Raw genomic sequence first — 20,036 nt, forward strand, 5'->3', positions numbered from 1 at the left:
TTACTGATTGTTGAACGGCCACGGATAAAGCCATGCTGTTTGACTGACAATAAGTTTTTTACGCAAGGATATATGGAACTGTAAATTACACTTTCAAAAATTTTTGCAAAATTTGACAATATTGAGATGGGCCTGTAATTACGTATATTCGATGATTCGCCCGATTTAAGAACTGGACAAATTCTTGCAAGTTTCCAAACATCCGGAAATGTGCTAGTTTGAATACACTTGTTGAAAATAAGGGTTAGAGGCGCAAGTAGCGCATTGGAGCAGTCACTAATAAGAAATGCAGGAATACAGTCCAAGCCAGCACTCATGTTGGGTTTTAATTTTTTTATAGCTGAGTTAACTTCTTTATCAGATATAGTAGTAAGATTTATAGATGGCCAATTAGTTGATATTGCAAAAGGATCAGCAGTAGGAATAGACGATGAAATGAAAACGCTGGAGAAGAAGTTTTTGAATGCTTCGACAATTTGTTTGGGGGTCGACAGATCTGTTTCATCAAACTGCATTCTACAGGGAATTCGTGTTCGCCCTTTTTTGTCATGAAAGTATTTCCAAAATTCCTTAGGATTATGTGTTAAAGAAGACTGCACCTGATTCAGATAAGATTTATAGTCTCTATTAACCAAAACTTTAACATTTCTACGAATGTTAGAGAACTCATAATAATGAAACTGAGATTTAGTTAATTTAAATTTACGATGAATTATGGTTTGTTGTTTAATTTGTCGTTTAAGCTCAGGTGAGTACCATTTGGGAAAACAATGTCGACCAGGTTTAAGTTTAGGAACGTTTTTATCAAATAATGAATGTATATATTTATAGAGTTGTTCACATAACATGTTGACATTTTGTGTTTCATCTAAAAAATCCCAGTTAGTGAAATGTATATCACGATAAAGAGAGATGAAGTCTGCTTTTTTAAAATTGTACATCTTAGTGTCCGATAAAAATGGATAGTTTGGAGGAGCTACATGGTCAATTAACAGTGAGATATTTAATGCAGGGTGATATGGATCTGGATGTACTAGTGGATCATTATCTTTTGTAACGATGCATTTATTTAAGGCAGGGTCGGGAAAAACTAGGTCTAGACATCGGTTGTCACAATTTTTTATGTTATTAACTTGGCTTAAATTTAAGAATGACATACTCTGTCTCAATAATCTACTTTTCATGTCATTCAATGATTGCTCTAGAAAATGCGGAATGTTAAAATCACCAACTATGATTGAATTCTTATTTACTGAAAGGAATTGCTCAAAGATTTCCAGAAATAGCTGGAACATATCTAACTTAATTTTTGGAGGGATATACAAATTTACATTAATCAAAGATCGATTGAAGCACAGAACTTTGCAACAAACTATGTCAACATTTGGAACAGTAGTAAAAATGGTCATGTCCATACTATAAGCAGAAAACTTTGCATTGACGGCTATGAGAACACCTCCACCTTTGGAACAATTTGTTAAACTTTTGTTTCTATCACTCTTGAACACTGTGAAAAAATCTGGAAATAATTCGCTCGAGAGAACAGAATCATCAAGCCATGTTTCCACTAAACATACAACATTATACGCAGAGATACAAATATTAGGAAAGAATAAATAGATTTTAGATTTCATACCACGCGTGTTTTGATAATAAATTTTGATATCATTGGATTTGTTGGGCAAGGTTAGTTTAAATCACTGTTATCATTAGAAGAAGATTTAGGGCTATCTTGAACAATTCGGGGGATACCATTTAAATATTTAATTGTTAAATCGCTTTCGCCACTGTTTATCCGGTTTTGAAGTTCAGATCTTAGATCCTTTAGAAACAAATTTTGAGCATAGGTTTTGTCATCACGGATAACAACTTTTCGAAATTCTGTATTTTTCAGAACTTTTTGTTTTATCAAAGCAGATTTAGCAAGATCTGGAGAATTAAGTTTTACTCTTAACAACCGAGGACGACCTGGGAATGACTTACCTATACGTGAAACTCTGCCATCCACAACACTAATTAAGGGGTCTACCAAGGATAAAATATTGTTAGTCATAACAGTGTCTGACACTTCCGGATTCTCTGGAACATTTGAGAGAATAACATTAGCGGCACGTAAAGAACGCTCTCCTGATTCATGTATTATTGTCTCCCTTGTAAAGGGCGAAATAGACAAGTTATTAACAGCGTGTTCAAGTTTCGAAAAACGCTGATCTACAGAGGCTTTTACATCGGAAATAAGTTTTTTAACTTCATTAAATCCTGAAAGTGTGACGTTGCATCTGTTATAAACAATTTTGATGTTATCAGAATGAATGGTTCGTATGGTAGATACTTGATTGCGTGATAATCCGAGGCAGACATAATGTAAAGATAGTTTACAGCTACTACATTTAATTAAATCTGTATCATTGACTTCTTTGAAGCAATGACAGCAGTTTTCGTTGTTAACCATTTTGCAATAATACGAATTAGTTGCATGAAATAAAGGAGGTAGATATCAATAAGTGGGTCTTTTTATGCTGCAAAAACTCAATAAGATGGCGTTGGCACGAGTTACTGCACAGGTACTGAATGCAAACTTACAGCTACAATTACTGCTGACTCATTCGAGTTGCATTAAGCAGAATGTCACTCCGATAATTTATATTCTTTAACAACTAAGTTACACAATAATTAGATCAAATATAACTTGATAAATCGTTAAAGAAAGAGAGACACGAGAGAGCACTACATCTGTATATCGCAATAGTGCGTTGTTTCTTCATACATATGTAGCTATTATATGTACTACACAGAAATCGGCTGTTTCAATTTAAAATTTTGAAATTTGCATCACAAATGTCAAAACTGTAAATGAAATTATAAAATTCCCATAATCAAATTGATACATTACAATTTGTGTATTTTTGGAATGGTAACCCTTTCTATTAATGTATATTAACAAATACAGCAGATTAAAGATATTATATTGACGTTAACATAGAACGACCAAAACCAAACAGAGTTTTAGCAGTGAGTATAGATGTTAAAGAGAGGCAACCTTACGGACAAGTGCGGGGCTAATGCTCCCTCTTTCCCCTCACTTCACTTCCTCCACAAACGTAGTAGTGGATAGTGGCTCTCCCTCTTTTTTTCTTGTGAACTACGTCAACAGTAGTCGGGACGAACACCCTCATCAGCCTTGTGGGCTTGGGGCCAGTGCGATTACGTTAAAGCAAAATAGCCCAGCCCCTAATAAACGGTGGACTGGTCAAAGAGCGGATTTCTGTCGGGCCTGGCAAGGCCAAACTCGGTACGGCTCGTGCGGGATGGGAATTCAGTGCAGGTACAGGCTGCACTTCGTTTATTTTAAAATAGAATAACGGTTCTTCATTGTACTTTGCTGTTAATTCCCGTTCTCATTTACTTAGCTGTTGTAGAAATTAAGTTTTCATTAATTTGTATTTATAGGATAAGTGAAGATTAAATGCACTGATCATCACCCGCTACTGATTAGCAGCGATTTACGCGTCCCTACCTATAATCGTGACGTAGCCCGACAGAAATCCGCTGTCTATCATGAGTAATAATAAAAATCGTGCCATAATGTGACGGATTATAAACAAATTTATCTTACAGTAGTAGGTTTTGACTACTTTATTCAACAATTTTATTTCTCACGTTTTCATTGGAAGAGTAAGAAATGGGATTAGCTTAACCTGCTGTGGGAAAATTTTGGGATACATTTTAATACGTCGGTATCAGTTTAAAAGTATAATTTTGGCAGGAACTACATACATACTTAAATCATAAAGTATATTATACATGGGAAAAACATTTCGCTAAAAAAATTAAAATAATTGTTTACAGTTTAAGAACAGTGCAGGTGTGTATACGTTTAACAGATGCTACAAAATATACTATACCAGTGAGTGTAGATGTTAATACATAGTCACTGACTATACTAAACTAAACACTATCGAATATAAAAAAAAATAACTTCCAATTTTCACAACAAATAAGAATGTGCTTACGAATAACATCTATTCTTTACTGGTATAAAAGGAGAAAAACAGTACAATGTATTCAGATTTTCCATAAAATTCAATTATTATATAGGGGTCATACGTTTAAAATAAGTATTATAAAATAAAAAGAAATGGTCGAATTTTATTTCGACAGAACTCCCTTCGCGCTTGAAGTACAACTCCAACAAAGAAGCCACAATCGAACAAAATGTTCTGAATGTTGTTATTATAATTCTTATTAAATACAGATATGCGTATTCTCACATAAATAAATAAAAAGGGGTGACTTGTTCTTAATTTGATCAATAAAAAAATTGTTATGAAAGAGAAAGTGGCATCGAACGTGCGGGTGTGCAGATCGGCATTCTCCTCAATAACCAATACGTCTACGAGGGCTTACATCCCGTGTTGGTAGTAAAATGTTATTATACTTTGCAAATGTTTTTGAGAAAATTTGAAAGTTAAAGGAAAAATTCAAAGCGGAATCGTACACCACAGGTATAGGCGTATAATATTGTAAAACATTAAAACAAAATGACGTCATCAAATTCTTGGTGAGAATGATTAGCTAAATTTTGGTTAGTGTTTTATCGTCCACATAATATTCCTAACATGTACAAAATTTGACAACAATCGGTACAGTTGTTTCGAAAGTTAGTTATCTAATAATAATAAAAATTGATACAGACGCCAAACAGACAGACAGATAAATAGACAGACGGAAATGGGAGACTACTTTTTTCGTACTCTTGGGGTCATGAAATGTTGAGAAAACAAAAATGGCCATTCGAACTCGAATTTGAACAAAATTAGTTTTGTAGTTTCCAAAATAATTTATAAAATTAAATACATAGTCACTGAATAAACATTAGTTGGAAATTGGATATGTCCAAATCATGACGGATGCATATTTGGATCGAAGCATAGAATACTTTGGCCACAAGCGTGCTATTTAGCCTTTTTGGGAAATTTCGGAGAAGGATGCAAGTAATACGGATTCCCAATACCATACAACTAGCTTTCCGGCGCACCAAGCAACAGACTCATGGTAAGTATTTTGGTAAAGCATTTTGTTTCTTTCTGGAAATAAATTTAGTGACCCCACATTTGGGTTTTCTACTTCCGGAAGAGTTAAAGAATCCATTTCTATGCAATTTCCCATTTTGAATCTTGATTTGGGAAATTTTTGACATTCAGAAATATGACGTTTCACGTAAGACGTGTATATCTGGTTGACTAAAACTATGCATTAATAGCCCTAATTAATGAACGATTTTCGTACATAAATCATGCATTAATCGCCTCATTAATAAACGATCATCGGAAATAATATTTAATAAAATTACTCGCTGCTAGTGAAAAATATCTAAATAAAAATTATTAGCCTCCCGACACATGGTTGTTAAGGGTGTTTTTCTGAGTAAATTCGTCCTCGCAGTTGGAATTCTAAATGTAACAGCATGACGAGCATTTGGACGAGGAACGTGAAACCTTAACGAATTAACGATGTCACTGCAGTCCAACCTACCATGTATAATCTTCCAAATAAATCTGGCACCAAGTCGTTTTCTTCGAAAGGCTAACAATTCAAAATTGTGTGTATCTAGAAGTAGATTATAGTCCGTACCACGTGGGGGATAACTGCCGACTATCTTGAAGGACAAAAGCGACGCTGTAGTTTTTCTAGCACTAACTGGTGACAAATATAATAAGGAGACCAAATGTTGGAAACAAATTCAAGTTTTGATAAAACAAAAGAAAAATACAAGGATATATTGTGGCGAGACGTGTTTGCTTTCCATGGCAGCTTCTGGGCAAATCACAACGTTAAATCGGCAAAGATGTTGCTGAAAATAATTGAAAAAATGCATTTATATCTAAATCTAAATTAGTTTTATGTACAGAGTCATCAAAATTGATTGAGAGAGTTGGTAAACCTGAACTTGAATAATTTGGTTTATTAAGTTGTATCAAAATATTAGTTGTCAGATTTGAAGTTTCAATTTTCAAATTTCAAAACTCAGTGGCGTCTTTTTTCGTTTTTATTTTATATTAGTTGTCAGATTTGAAGTTACGGATTTTAGATCCGTTCATTTCTGGAATTTGTTCTCAAGGATGCAAGTAGCAATAAGGCATAGGGTGCGCATCGACCAAGGCGATTCGTACCAACGTTAAAACCGTTCGCAACTTTCCAAGAAGGTAACTTTCGTATTCGCAACTGATTCAGGTGAGTTCGACAATCAACCCCCAGTTCTTTTGTCACGCCACTGAATTCATTGCCATATAACCTTAAAAAAATCTGTCATAAGGTTGACAAACTTCACGACAAAAACAGGGAGTACCAACTCTCTCAATCAATTTTGATGACTCTGTATATTTCTATTTTTAACTTATGTTAAGTCTACACCAAACTGGACTATATACATACCTAAGACCTCTATTAGATATCGGATCATATAGTAGATTTGTGAAATTTATTAACTAGCTAAATTGGTATAGTAATTAACTTCATTGTTCAAGTATGATGCCTTTGGGTGTACTACTAATCCGGAGGCATTTTTTTTAAATCTCTACCTGCCTGAAGAAAAAAATGTTTTGCCACTTCTTCCATCCCTTGTTGCACTTGTTGAAGGTGTGATGTCTGTTTTTTCTTTTAAAATAGTTTCAAACCTATCATCCATCACACTTCGCTTGCAGATATTGCCAAAATTTGACGCTGTCAATCTCATTCCTCGACAGTCATCCCACAATGGACTCTTTGTTTGTCCTCTGGTACTTTTTTCCACAACAATGGCGTCCTCCATTGTAAAATTGTCAAAACTACACGAAATTACTCGTAGTTTGGTTGCAAAGATTGTCAAGGTTTCGAGGGCAACATCACTTGTTATCAATGTATTTTTTGGAATTTCCATATTGTCCCTAAGACAAGACAAAAGAAGCAACAAAAACGCTATATAAAGACCATGTAAGCATCTAAAAAACTTGACAAGGCATGATACCGCCACTTTAAATTATAGCTTAGATACAACCTGATTGTAATTTTTCCATCGTGTAAGGAACAACATTTTTTGCTGAAATGTGTAGACGGTTCTAAATCTGAAACAACTAATAAAAATAGATTTGGAATTAAAATATACTTATTAATAAATCTACCCATCAAATAACCTCCGACTCAAATTGTTCCTCAAGCTGATTCTCCCAACAAACATTTTTCACGTGGCAAAATTCATTTGTGGGAATAACTTCTGTAAACATTCTACTCAAGTTTGTTCAATTTCTGTGCAACCTGCATCCACTTCTTTGGCACTGTAAACGTATTTTATTGTTTATTATATGATTAAATTTAAGCACCAACTTGTAGATATATATATATATATATATATATGTTAATGATAACTTTCGACCTCAAATTCTCTCACGTATATATACTTTTGGGCTCAAATTGGAAGTTTCGGCCTCGCCGTAGCTTTTGAGGCCGAAGTGACTCACACATTCAACGTAACATTTGGACTCACGCATATCCAGTGACATCTTTTAACAGTAATTTTAACAATTTTGGTTTGAGAAAAGATTGTTAAGTATAAAAGTTGGTTGCATAGATGATTTACTTAACAAAGCTAATATTATGACTAGGTTTTATATAAATGCGGGAAGTTGTTTGAAGGTAGTAATTTCCAGAAGAATGTTGGAAATTTATCTAAAATTAAAGAAAATATAAAGCAACTGAAAACAATTGGACAGTAGAAGAGCCAAAAATTCAGAAAGAAGTTAGAGAGTAAGAAAGAAAAAAAAAAGATACACAACAGCTATAGAATGTAAGAAACGGAAAGTTGAGGACATGGAATGAAGACAGGGAAATTTGGATGAAAAATTTTACAAAGAGAGTTGGAATTAACTGAGCAAGGAAGCATAAAGAGAAGGGGTGGTAATTATAAAAAAAATAGAGAGGGAATGGAAAAGAAAAGCGGGGAGGACAAATGGGGTTTAAAATTGCTTGTTTGAAATATTGCATTATTAAGAAAAATAAACAGAATTTATTTAATGAGTACATAAAATTTTGATTTTGTGTGATTAACAGAAACATGGATACTAAAGAGTAAGGGGAATAAATTGAACAAGGAAAAAGGAAAAGTTGAGGGTGAAGCAAGTGGGGGATCCATAACAGGGGTGACAAAAGATATAAAACAAATCGAAGAGCGGGTAATAGAAGTGGAACGCATAGTGGAAAGAAAGATAAAAGAAAAAAAGAATTTGCATATTGTATTGCATTGGAATTACCAAAAATTTGAAGAAAAAAATTTAACAAAAAATTGAAGAGTCTAACGAAGAATTTCTTCTGATAGGAGATGGTTTTAACGCCAAAATAGGCAACAAAAGCAGGGAATATAGCGGAGAACGCACAGAAAAATCTAAAGATAAAATTTTAAATAAAGACAGAAAATTTCTATGGAAATTAATTGAAGAAAGAGTTTGGTAGTCTTGAATGGGGTGAAGGAGGGGGATGAAGATAAAGAATTTACCTGTATATGTAACCCAGTAGCTGATGAAGAAGCCGAAACATTTAAATTAGGAGAAAGAATTGATTCCGACCACATGCTATAAGAAGTAAAATTGAGGGATAGAAGTAGAAAAGTCGGAGTCACAAATAAGGAAGTAGATAAAAAGGAGAAGGGAACTGAGCATTATAAAAGATGTTGGAAATTGAATTCAAAAGAAGTAAGCTAAAATAATATAGAAGAATTAAAAATAACAACTGAAAAAGCAGCAATAAGAAAAGCATTTATAACGAAGAAATCAGAAAAGAGAAACAAATGGCGGGTTAATAGATGCAGAGATTTAAAAACATAAGAAAGAAAATGTTTACGAAGGTGTAAAAAGGGAAAGATAAAAAAGAAGAGTACTGTCCAGCAAGAAATAATAACAGGTCGGTGTGAATAAAAAAAAGAAGAGATTCCGAAAGAAGAAATAAAATAAAAGCCATAAAATCAGAGCAAGAACCAAAATAAGGAAAAACAAAAACATGATCAGTGAAGAAATGCTAATAATACAATGGAAGTACCATTTCATGAAACTAATGAGTGGAAATGAGAGTACTGTAGCGCAAAAGAGTTAAACCGAGAATGCTGAGAGAGAAAGAATGGCCGAACATTACAGTGGAAAAAATATGGAAACAAGTTGGAGGGTCGAAAAGAGGGAAAAGACCAGGGAGGAATGGATTGGTAAATGATGTATGGACGTTTAGAACGGATGATTTGATTGAAAGACTGTGTGAAATAATGAATGAGATGTGGAAAAGTAAAGGTCTCCTCGAAAGTGGCAACAAGGACAAATATGTCCAATGGCGAGTATAAAGGAACCTAGGTACAATGGGGGTTATACTCGTCTAAAGATAATATCAGAAACAACGCCAAGGTACCTAGAGAGAGAAAGAACGAAGGAGAAAAAGTAATTGCTAGACAGAGGGGTGGACATGAAGAAAGAAACAATAACTTTTGCTTAAGCGAAAGCAGAAGAATATATAGGATGTGTGGAGAAGTGCAAGAGACTTTCGAATACATGCTACAAGACTAGAGCGAAATTAAAGAAAAAAGGAAAGTATAACAGAAATATTGAATGAAGATGGAAGAGAAGCAGGGTGGATGAAAGGAGTGGAAAAGAGCGGAGTAAGGCTGGAGCAAAGGGGATGCGATAAAAGAAGTAAATTGTAAAATCCTTGATTGTTGACCATTATTATTGCTATATCACACCAAAATAGTATAAATAAAAATAAATAATTGGCAGAGTGGTGAACTATCTAGCCTAAAATTATTTTCATCTTTTGTACAATTCGGCCTCACAGAATCGTAGAAAACAACTTTCAAACTTACAACCCAAGCTAAAATTAACTTAATAGCAGTTATTTTAATAACAAATAAGAGAAATAAACCTACAAGAAAAAGTCATAATTGTGTTATTAATTATGAAGTAACTATTAAAAAAATCTAAAGATTGTGATGCCAAAAGTTACTTTAAATCAAATAATGGCTTTCATCCATAGAAACTTTTGGCCTCATAATTACATGACGAATAACTTTCGGACTCATGTGCTAACATACATTAAAGTACAAGGTACATGAATAAATCTAAAATCGGAAACCCAAAATTTGGTCAAATCGAGGCAGTAAAATTCATGTGAATCAATATTCGGTGCTATATATTCAGGCACACCCCCAAGTGTAAAGATTCAGATTTTTTCCATAAAACGAAACATTTTCTATAAGGTTAAGACAAAATTACGACTGTGAATGGTAGAAGTATCTGTAGACGCATTCATAAAAATATTTTTTTTCAAAGTTAAAGTGATAATTTAAATTTTTTAAATACTTGCTACTTAGCCAAATATAAAGGACGACAGGTCCAAAGTTGCTATAAATGAGCTAATTATTTTGATATGTTTGTTTCCATATTAGCGTGGGTATAAATTTGGGTTAGGTAGTTCAGCAATCAAACAATTATTTATTTTTATTTATACTATTTTGGTGATACCAGCTTCAGGGTTCATCCTCTTCCTCAGCCACCTCGTCAGTAAACCTATGACACTTTAAAAAAGTCAATATTTGGTTAAATTTTTAGACTTATTAGTGTTAATATTATCAGGAATTTGATCTGCCGTTTTTTGAGCCTAAAATAGTTGATTGTTGACCATTATTCTTGCTATACCACACGAAAATAGTATAAATAAAAATAAATAATTGGCAGAGTGTTGAACTATCTAACCTAAAATTATTTTCATCTTTTGTAGACTTTGGCCTCACAGAATCGTAGAAAACAACTTTCAAACTTACAACCCAAGCTAAAATTAACTTAATAGCAGTTATTTTAATAACAAATAAGAGAAATAAACCTACAAGAAAAAGTCATAATTGTGTTATTAATTATGAAGTAACTATTAAAAAAATCTAAAGATTGTGATGCCAAAAGTTACTTTAAATCAAATAATGGCTTTCATCCATTGAAACTTTTGGCCTCATAATTACATGACGAATAACTTTCGGACTCATGTGCTAACATACATTAAAGTAGAAGGTACATGAATAAATCTAAAATCGGAAACCCAAAATTTGGTCAAATCGAGGCAGTAAAATTCATGTGAATCAATATTCGGTGCTATATATTCAGGCACACCCCCAAGTGTAAATATTCAGATTTTTTCCATAATACGAAACATTTTGTATGAAGTTAAAACAAAATTAGACTGTGAATGGTAGAAGTATCTGTAGACGCATTCATAAAAATATTTTTTATTCAAAGATAAAGTGATAATTTACATTTTTTAAATACTTGCTACTTAGCCAAATATAAAGGACGACAGGTCCAAAGTTGCTATTAATGAGCCAATTATTTTGATATGTTTGTTTCCATATTAGCGTGGGTATAAATTTGGGTTAGGTAGAGTTCTGCAATCAACCAATTATTTATTTTTATTTATACTACTTTTGGTGATACCAGTTTCAGGGTTCATACCCTTCCTCAGCCACCTCGTCAGTAAACCTATAACACTTTAAAAAAGTCAATATTTGGTTAAATTTTTAGACTTATTAGTGTTAATATTATCACGAATTTGATCTGCCGTTTTTTGAGCCTAAAATACTTGATTGTTGACCATTATTCTTGCTATACCACACGAAAATAGTATAAATAAAAATAAATAATTGGCAGAGTGTTGAACTATCTAACCTAAAATTATTTTCATCTTTTGTAGACTTTGGCCTCACAGAATCGTAGAAAACAACTTTCAAACTTACAACCCAAGCTAAAATTAACTTAATAGCAGTTATTTTAATAACAAATAAGAGAAATAAACCTACAAGAAAAAGTCATAATTGTGTTATTAATTATGAAGTAACTATTAAAAAAAATCTAAAGATTGTGATGCCAAAAGTTACTTTAAATCAAATAATGGCTTTCATCCATAGAAACTTTTGGCCTCATAATTACATGACGAATAACTTTCGGACTCATGTGCTAACATACATTAAAATACAAGGTACATGAATAAATCTAAAATCGGAAACCCAAAATTTGGTCAAATCGAGGCAGTAAAATTCATGTGAATCAATATTCGGTGCTATATATTCAGGCACACCCCCAAGTGTAAATATTCAGATTTTTTCCATAATACGAAACATTTTGTATGAAGTTAAGACAAAATTAGACTATGAATGGAAGAAGAATCTGTAGACGCATTCATAAAAATATTTTTTTATTCAAAGTTAAAGTGATAATTTAAATTTTTTAAGTACTTGCTACTTAGACAAATATAAAATACGAGAGTTCGAAAGTTGCTATAAATGAGCTAATTATTTTGATATGTGTGTTTCCATATTAGCGTGGGTATAAAGTTGGGTTAGGTAGTTCTGCAATCAACCAATTATTTATTTTTATTTATACTATTTTGGTGATACCAGTTTCAGGGTTCATCCCCTTTTTCAGCCACCTCGTCAGTAGACTTATAACACATTAAAAATGTCAATATTTGGTTAGATTTTTAGACTTATTAGTGTTAATATTATCTGGAAATTGATGTGCCGTTTTTTGATCCTAAAATACTTGATTTTTGACCATTATTCTTGCTATACCACACGAAAATAGTATAAATAAAAATAAATAATTGGCTGAATGTTGAACTATCTAACCTAAAATTATTTTCATCTTTTGTAGACTTTGGCCTCACAGAATCGTAGAGAACAACATTCAAACTTACAACCCAAGCTAAAATTAACTTAATCGCAGTTATTTTAATAACAAATAAGAGAAATAAACCTACAAGAAAAAGTCATAATTGTGTTATTAATTATGAAGTAACTATTAAAAAAATCTAAAGATTGTGATGCCAAAAGTTACTTTAAATCAAATAATGGCTTTCATCCATAGAAACTTTTGGCCTCATAATTACATGACGAATAACTTTCGGACTCATGTGCTAACATACATTAAAGTACAAGGTACATGAATAAATCTAAAATCGGAAACCCAAAATTTGGTCAAATCGAGGCAGTAAAATTCATGTGAATCAATATTCGGTGCTATATATTCAGGCACACCCCCAAGTGTAAAGATTCAGATTTTTTCCATAAAACCAAACATTTTGTATGAAGTTAAAACAAAATTACGACTGTGAATGGTAGAAGTATCTGTAGACGCATTCATAAAAATATTTTTTATTCAAAGTTAAAGAGATAATTTAAATTTTTTTAAATACTTGCTACTTAGCCAAATATAAAGGACGACAGGTCCAAAGTTGCTATAAATGAGCTAATTATTTTGACATGTTTGTTTCCATATTAGCGTGGGTATAAAGTTGGGTTAGGTAGTTCTGCAATCAACCAATTATTTATTTTTATTTATACTATTTTGGTGATACCAGTTTCAGGGTTCATCCCCTTCCTCAGCCACCTCGTCAGTAAACCTATAACACTTTAAAAAAGTCAATATTTGGTTAAATTTTTAGACTTATTAGTGTTAATATTATCAGGAATTTGATCTGCCGTTTTTTGAGCCTAAAATACTTGATTGTTGACCATTATTCTTGCTATACCACACGAAAATAGTATAAATAAAAATAAATAATTGGCAGAGTGTTGAACTATCTAACCTAAAATTATTTTCATCTTTTGTAGACTTTGGCCTCACAGAATCGTAGAAAACAACTTTCAAACTTACAACCCAAGCTAAAATTAACTTAATAGCAGTTATTTTAATAACAAATAAGAGAAATAAACCTACAAGAAAAAGTCATAATTGTGTTATTAATTATGAAGTAACTATTAAAAAAAATCTAAAGATTGTGATGCCAAAAGTTACTTTAAATCAAATAATGGCTTTCATCCATAGAAACTTTTGGCCTCATAATTACATGACGAATAACTTTCGGACTCATGTGCTAACATACATTAAAGTACAAGGTACATGAATAAATCTAAAATCGGAAACCCAAAATTTGGTCAAATCGAGGCAGTAAAATTCATGTGAATCAATTTTCGGTGCTATATATTCAGGCACACCCCCAAGTGTAAATATTCAGATTTTTTCCATAATACGAAACATTTTGTATGAAGTTAAGACAAAATTAGACTATGAATGGTAGAAGAATCTGTAGACGCATTCATAAAAATATTTTTTTATTCAAAGTTAAAGTGATAATTTAAATTTTTTAAGTACTTGCTACTTAGACAAATATAAAATACGAGAGTTCGAAAGTTGCTATAAATGAGCTAATTATTTTGATATGTGTGTTTCCATATTAGCGTGGGTATAAAGTTGGGTTAGGTAGTTCTGCAATCAACCAATTATTTATTTTTATTTATACTATTTTGGTGATGCCAGTTTCAGGGTTCATCCCCTTTTTCAGCCACCTCGTCAGTAGACTTATAACACATTAAAAATGTCAATATTTGGTTAGATTTTTAGACTTATTAGTGTTAATATTATCTGGAAATTGATGTGCCGTTTTTTGATCCTAAAATACTTGATTTTTGACCATTATTCTTGCTATACCACACGAAAATAGTATAAATAAAAATAAATAATTGGCTGAAGGTTGAACTATCTAACCTAAAATTATTTTCATCTTTTGTAGACTTTGGCCTCACAGAATCGTAGAGAACAACATTCAAACTTACAACCCAAGCTAAAATTAACTTAATCGCAGTTATTTTAATAACAAATAAGAGAAATAAACCTACAAGAAAAAGTCATAATTGTGTTATTAATTATGAAGTAACTATTAAAAAAATCTAAAGATTGTGATGCCAAAAGTTACTTTAAATCAAATAATGGCTTTCATCCATAGAAACTTTTGGCCTCATAATTACATGACGAATAACTTTCGGACTCATGTGCTAACATACATTAAAGTACAAGGTACATGAATAAATCTAAAATCGGAAACCCAAAATTTGGTCAAATCGAGGCAGTAAAATTCATGTGAATCAATATTCGGTGCTATATATTCAGGCACACCCCCAAGTGTAAAGATTCAGATTTTTTCCATAAACCAAATATTTTGTATGAAGTTAAAACAAAATTACGACTGTGAATGGTAGAAGTATCTGTAGACGCATTCATAAAAATATTTTTTATTCAAAGTTAAAGAGATAATTTAAATTTTTTTAAATACTTGCTACTTAGCCAAATATAAAGGACGACAGGTCCAAAGTTGCTATAAATGAGCTAATTATTTTGACATGTTTGTTTCCATATTAGCGTGGGTATAAATTTGGGTTAGGTAGAGTTCTGCAATCAACCAATTATTTATTTTTATTTATACTACTTTTGGTGATACCAGTTTCAGGGTTCATACCCTTCCTCAGCCACCTCGTCAGTAAACCTATAACACTTTAAAAAAGTCAATATTTGGTTAAATTTTTAGACTTATTAGTGTTAATATTATCAGGAATTTGATCTGCCGTTTTTTGAGCCTAAAATACTTGATTGTTGACCATTATTCTTGCTATACCACATATAAATAGTATAAATAAAAATAAATAATTGGCAGAGTGTTGAACTATCTAACCTAAAATTATTTTCATCTTTTGTAGACTTTGGCCTCACAGACTCGTAGAAAACAACTTTCAAACTTACAACCCAAGCTGAAATTAATTTAACAGCAGTTATTTTAATAACAAATAAGAGAAATAAACCTACGAGAAAAAGTCATAATTGTATTATTAATTGTGAAGTAACTATTAAAAAAAGCTAAAGATTATGATGCCAAAAGTTACTTTAAATCAAATAATGGCTTTCATCCATAGAAACTTTTGGCCTCATAATTACATGACGAATAACTTTCGGACTCATGTGCTAACATACATTAAAGTACAAGGTACATGAATAAATCTAAAATCGGAAACCCAAAATTTGGTCAAATCGAGGTAGTAAAATTCATGTGAATCAATATTCGGTGCTATATATTCAGGCACACCCCCAAGTGTAAATATTCAGATTTTTTCCATAATACGAAACATTTTGTATGAAGTTAAGACAAAATTAGACTATGAATGGTAGAAGAATCTGTAGACGCATTCATAAAAATATTTTTTTATTCAAAGTTAAAGTGATAATTTAAATTTTTTAAGTACTTGCTACTTAGACAAATATAAAATACGAGAGTTCGAAAGTTGCTATAAATGAGCTAATTATTTTGATATGTGTGTTTCCATATTAGCGTGGGTATAAAGTTGGGTTAGGTAGTTCTGCAATCAACCAATTATTTATTTTTATTTATACTATTTTGGTGATACCAGTTTCAGGGTTCATCCCCTTTCTCAGCCACCTCGTCAGTAGACTTATAACACATTAAAAATGTCAATATTTGGTTAGATTTTTAGACTTATTAGTGTTAATATTATCTGGAAATTGATGTGCCGTTTTTTGATCCTAAAATACTTGATTTTTGACCATTATTCTTGCTATACCACACGAAAATAGTATAAATAAAAATAAATAAATGGCTGAATGTTGAACTATCTAACCTAAAATTATTTTCATCTTTTGTAGACTTTGGCCTCACAGAATCGTAGAGAACAACTTTCAAACTTACAACCCAAGCTAAAATTAACTTAATCGCAGTTATTTTAATAACAAATAAGAGAAATAAACCTACAAGAAAAAGTCATAATTGTGTTATTAATTATGAAGTAACTATTAAAAAAATCTAAAGATTGTGATGCCAAAAGTTACTTTAAATCAAATAATGGCTTTCATCCATAGAAACTTTTGGCCTCATAATTACATGACGAATAACTTTCGGACTCATGTGCTAACATACATTAAAGTACAAGGTACATAAATAAATCTAAAATTGGAAACCCAAAATTTGGTCAAATCGAGGCAGTAAAATTCATGTGAATCAATATTCGGTGCTATATATTCAGGCACACCCCCAAGTGTAAATATTCAGATTTTTTCCATAATACGAAACATTTTGTATGAAGTTAAAACAAAATTAGACTGTGAATGGTAGAAGTATCTGTAGACGCATTCATAAAAATATTTTTTATTCAAAGTTAAAGTGATAATTTAAATTTTTTAAATACTTGCTACTTAGCCAAATATAAAGGACGACAGGTCCAAAGTTGCTATAAATGAGCTAATTATTTTGATATGTTTGTTTCCATATTAGCGTGGGTATAAATTTGGGTTAGGTAGTTCAGCAATCAAACAATTATTTATTTTTATTTATACAATTTTGGTGATACCAGTTTCAGGGTTCAGCCTCTTCCTCAGCCACCTCGTCAGTAAACCTATGACACTTTAAAAAAGTCAATATTTGGTTAAATTTTTAGACTTATTAGTGTTAATATTATCAGGAATTTGATCTGCCCTTTTTTGAGCCTAAAATAGTTGATTGTTGACCATTATTCTTGCTATACCACACGAAAATAGTATAAATAAAAATAAATAATTGGCAGAGTGTTGAACTATCTAACCTAAAATTATTTTCATCTTGTGTAGACTTTGGCCTCACAGAATCGTAGAAAACAACTTTCAAACTTACAACCCAAGCTAAAATTAACTTAATAGCAGTTATTTTAATAACAAATAAGAGAAATAAACCTACAAGAAAAAGTCATAATTGTGTTATTAATTATGAAGTAACTATTAAAAAAATCTAAAGATTGTGATGCCAAAAGTTACTTTAAATCAAATAATGGCTTTCATCCATTGAAACTTTTGGCCTCATAATTACATGACGAATAACTTTCGGACTCATGTGCTAACATACATTAAAGTACAAGGTACATGAATAAATCTAAAATCGGAAACCCAAAATTTGGTCAAATCGAGGCAGTAAAATTCATGTGAATCAATATTCGGTGCTATATATTCAGGCACACCCCCAAGTGTTAATATTCAGATTTTTTCCATAATACGAAACATTTTGTATGAAGTTAAAACAAAATTAGACTGTGAATGGTAGAAGTATCTGTAGACGCATTCATAAAAATATTTTTTATTCAAAGATAAAGTGATAATTTACATTTTTTAAATACTTGCTACTTAGCCAAATATAAAGAACGACAGGTCCAAAGTTGCTATTAATGAGCCAATTATTTTGATATGTTTGTTTCCATATTAGCGTGGGTATAAAGTTGGGTTAGGTAGTTCTGCAATCAACCAATTATTTATTTTTATTTATACTATTTTGGTGATACCAGTTTCAGGGTTCATCCCCTTCCTCAGCCACCTCGTCAGTAAACCTATAACACTTTAAAAAAGTCAATATTTGGTTAAATTTTTAGACTTATTAGTGTTAATATTATCAGGAATTTGACCTGCCGTTTTTTGAGCCTAAAATACTTGATTGTTGACCATTATTCTTGCTATACCACACGAAAATAGTATAAATAAAAATAAATAATTGGCAGAGTGTTGAACTATCTAACCTAAAATTATTTTCATCTTTTGTAGACTTTGGCCTCACAGAATCGTAGAAAACAACTTTCAAACTTACAACCCAAGCTAAAATTAACTTAATAGCAGTTATTTTAATAACAAATAAGAGAAATAAACCTACAAGAAAAAGTCATAATTGTGTTATTAATTATGAAGTAACTATTAAAAAAAATCTAAAGATTGTGATGCCAAAAGTTACTTTAAATCAAATAATGGCTTTCATCCATAGAAACTTTTGGCCTCATAATTACATGACGAATAACTTTCGGACTCATGTGCTAACATACATTAAAGTACAAGGTACATGAATAAATCTAAAATCGGAAACCCAAAATTTGGTCAAATCGAGGCAGTAAAATTCATGTGAATCAATATTCGGTGCTATATATTCAGGCACACCCCCAAGTGTAAAGATTCAGATTTTTTCCATAAAACCAAACATTTTGTATGAAGTTAAAACAAAATTACGACTGTGAATGGTAGAAGTATCTGTAGACGCATTCATAAAAATATTTTTTATTCAAAGTTAAAGAGATAATTTAAATTTTTTTAAATACTTGCTACTTAGCCAAATATAAAGGACGACAGGTCCAAAGTTGCTATAAATGAGCTAATTATTTTGACATGTTTGTTTCCATATTAGCGTGGGTATAAATTTGGGTTAGGTAGAGTTCTGCAATCAACCAATTATTTATTTTTATTTATACTACTTTTGGTGATACCAGTTTCAGGGTTCATACCCTTCCTCAGCCACCTCGTCAGTAAACCTATAACACTTTAAAAAATTCAATATTTGGTTAAATTTTTAGACTTATTAGTGTTAATATTATCAGGAATTTGATCTGCCCTTTTTTGAGCCTAAAATAGTTGATTGTTGACCATTATTCTTGCTATACCACACGAAAATAGTATAAATAAAAATAAATAATTGGCAGAGTGTTGAACTATCTAACCTAAAATTATTTTCATCTTTTGTAGACTTTGGCCTCACAGACTCGTAGAAAACAACTTTCAAACTTACAACCCAAGCTGAAATTAATTTAACAGCAGTTATTTTAATAACAAATAAGAGAAATAAACCTACGAGAAAAAGTCATAATTGTATTATTAATTGTGAAGTAACTATTAAAAAAATCTAAAGATTATGATGCCAAAAGTTACTTTAAATCAAATAATGGCTTTCATCCATAGAAACTTTTGGCCTCATAATTACATGACGAATAACTTTCGGACTCATGTGCTAACATACATTAAAGTACAAGGTACATGAATAAATCTAAAATCGGAAACCCCACATTTGGTCAAATCGAGGTAGTAAAATTCATGTGAATCAATATTCGGTGCTATATATTCAGGCACACCCCCAAATGTAAATATTCAGATTTTTTCCATAATACGAAACATTTTGTATGAAGTTAAGACAAAATTAGACTATGAATGGTAGAAGAATCTGTAGACGCATTCATAAAAATATTTTTTTATTCAAAGTTAAAGTGATAATTTAAATTTTTTAAGTACTTGCTACTTAGACAAATATAAAATACGAGAGTTCGAAAGTTGCTATAAATGAGCTAATTATTTTGATATGTGTGT

The sequence above is a fragment of the Zophobas morio genome, unplaced genomic scaffold (genome assembly GCF_036711695.1).
Source record: "Zophobas morio isolate AGI-343-1 ecotype UQ-CSIRO unplaced genomic scaffold, CSIRO_AGI_Zmor_V1 ptg000076l, whole genome shotgun sequence".
Lineage (NCBI taxonomy): Eukaryota > Metazoa > Arthropoda > Insecta > Coleoptera > Tenebrionidae > Zophobas > Zophobas morio.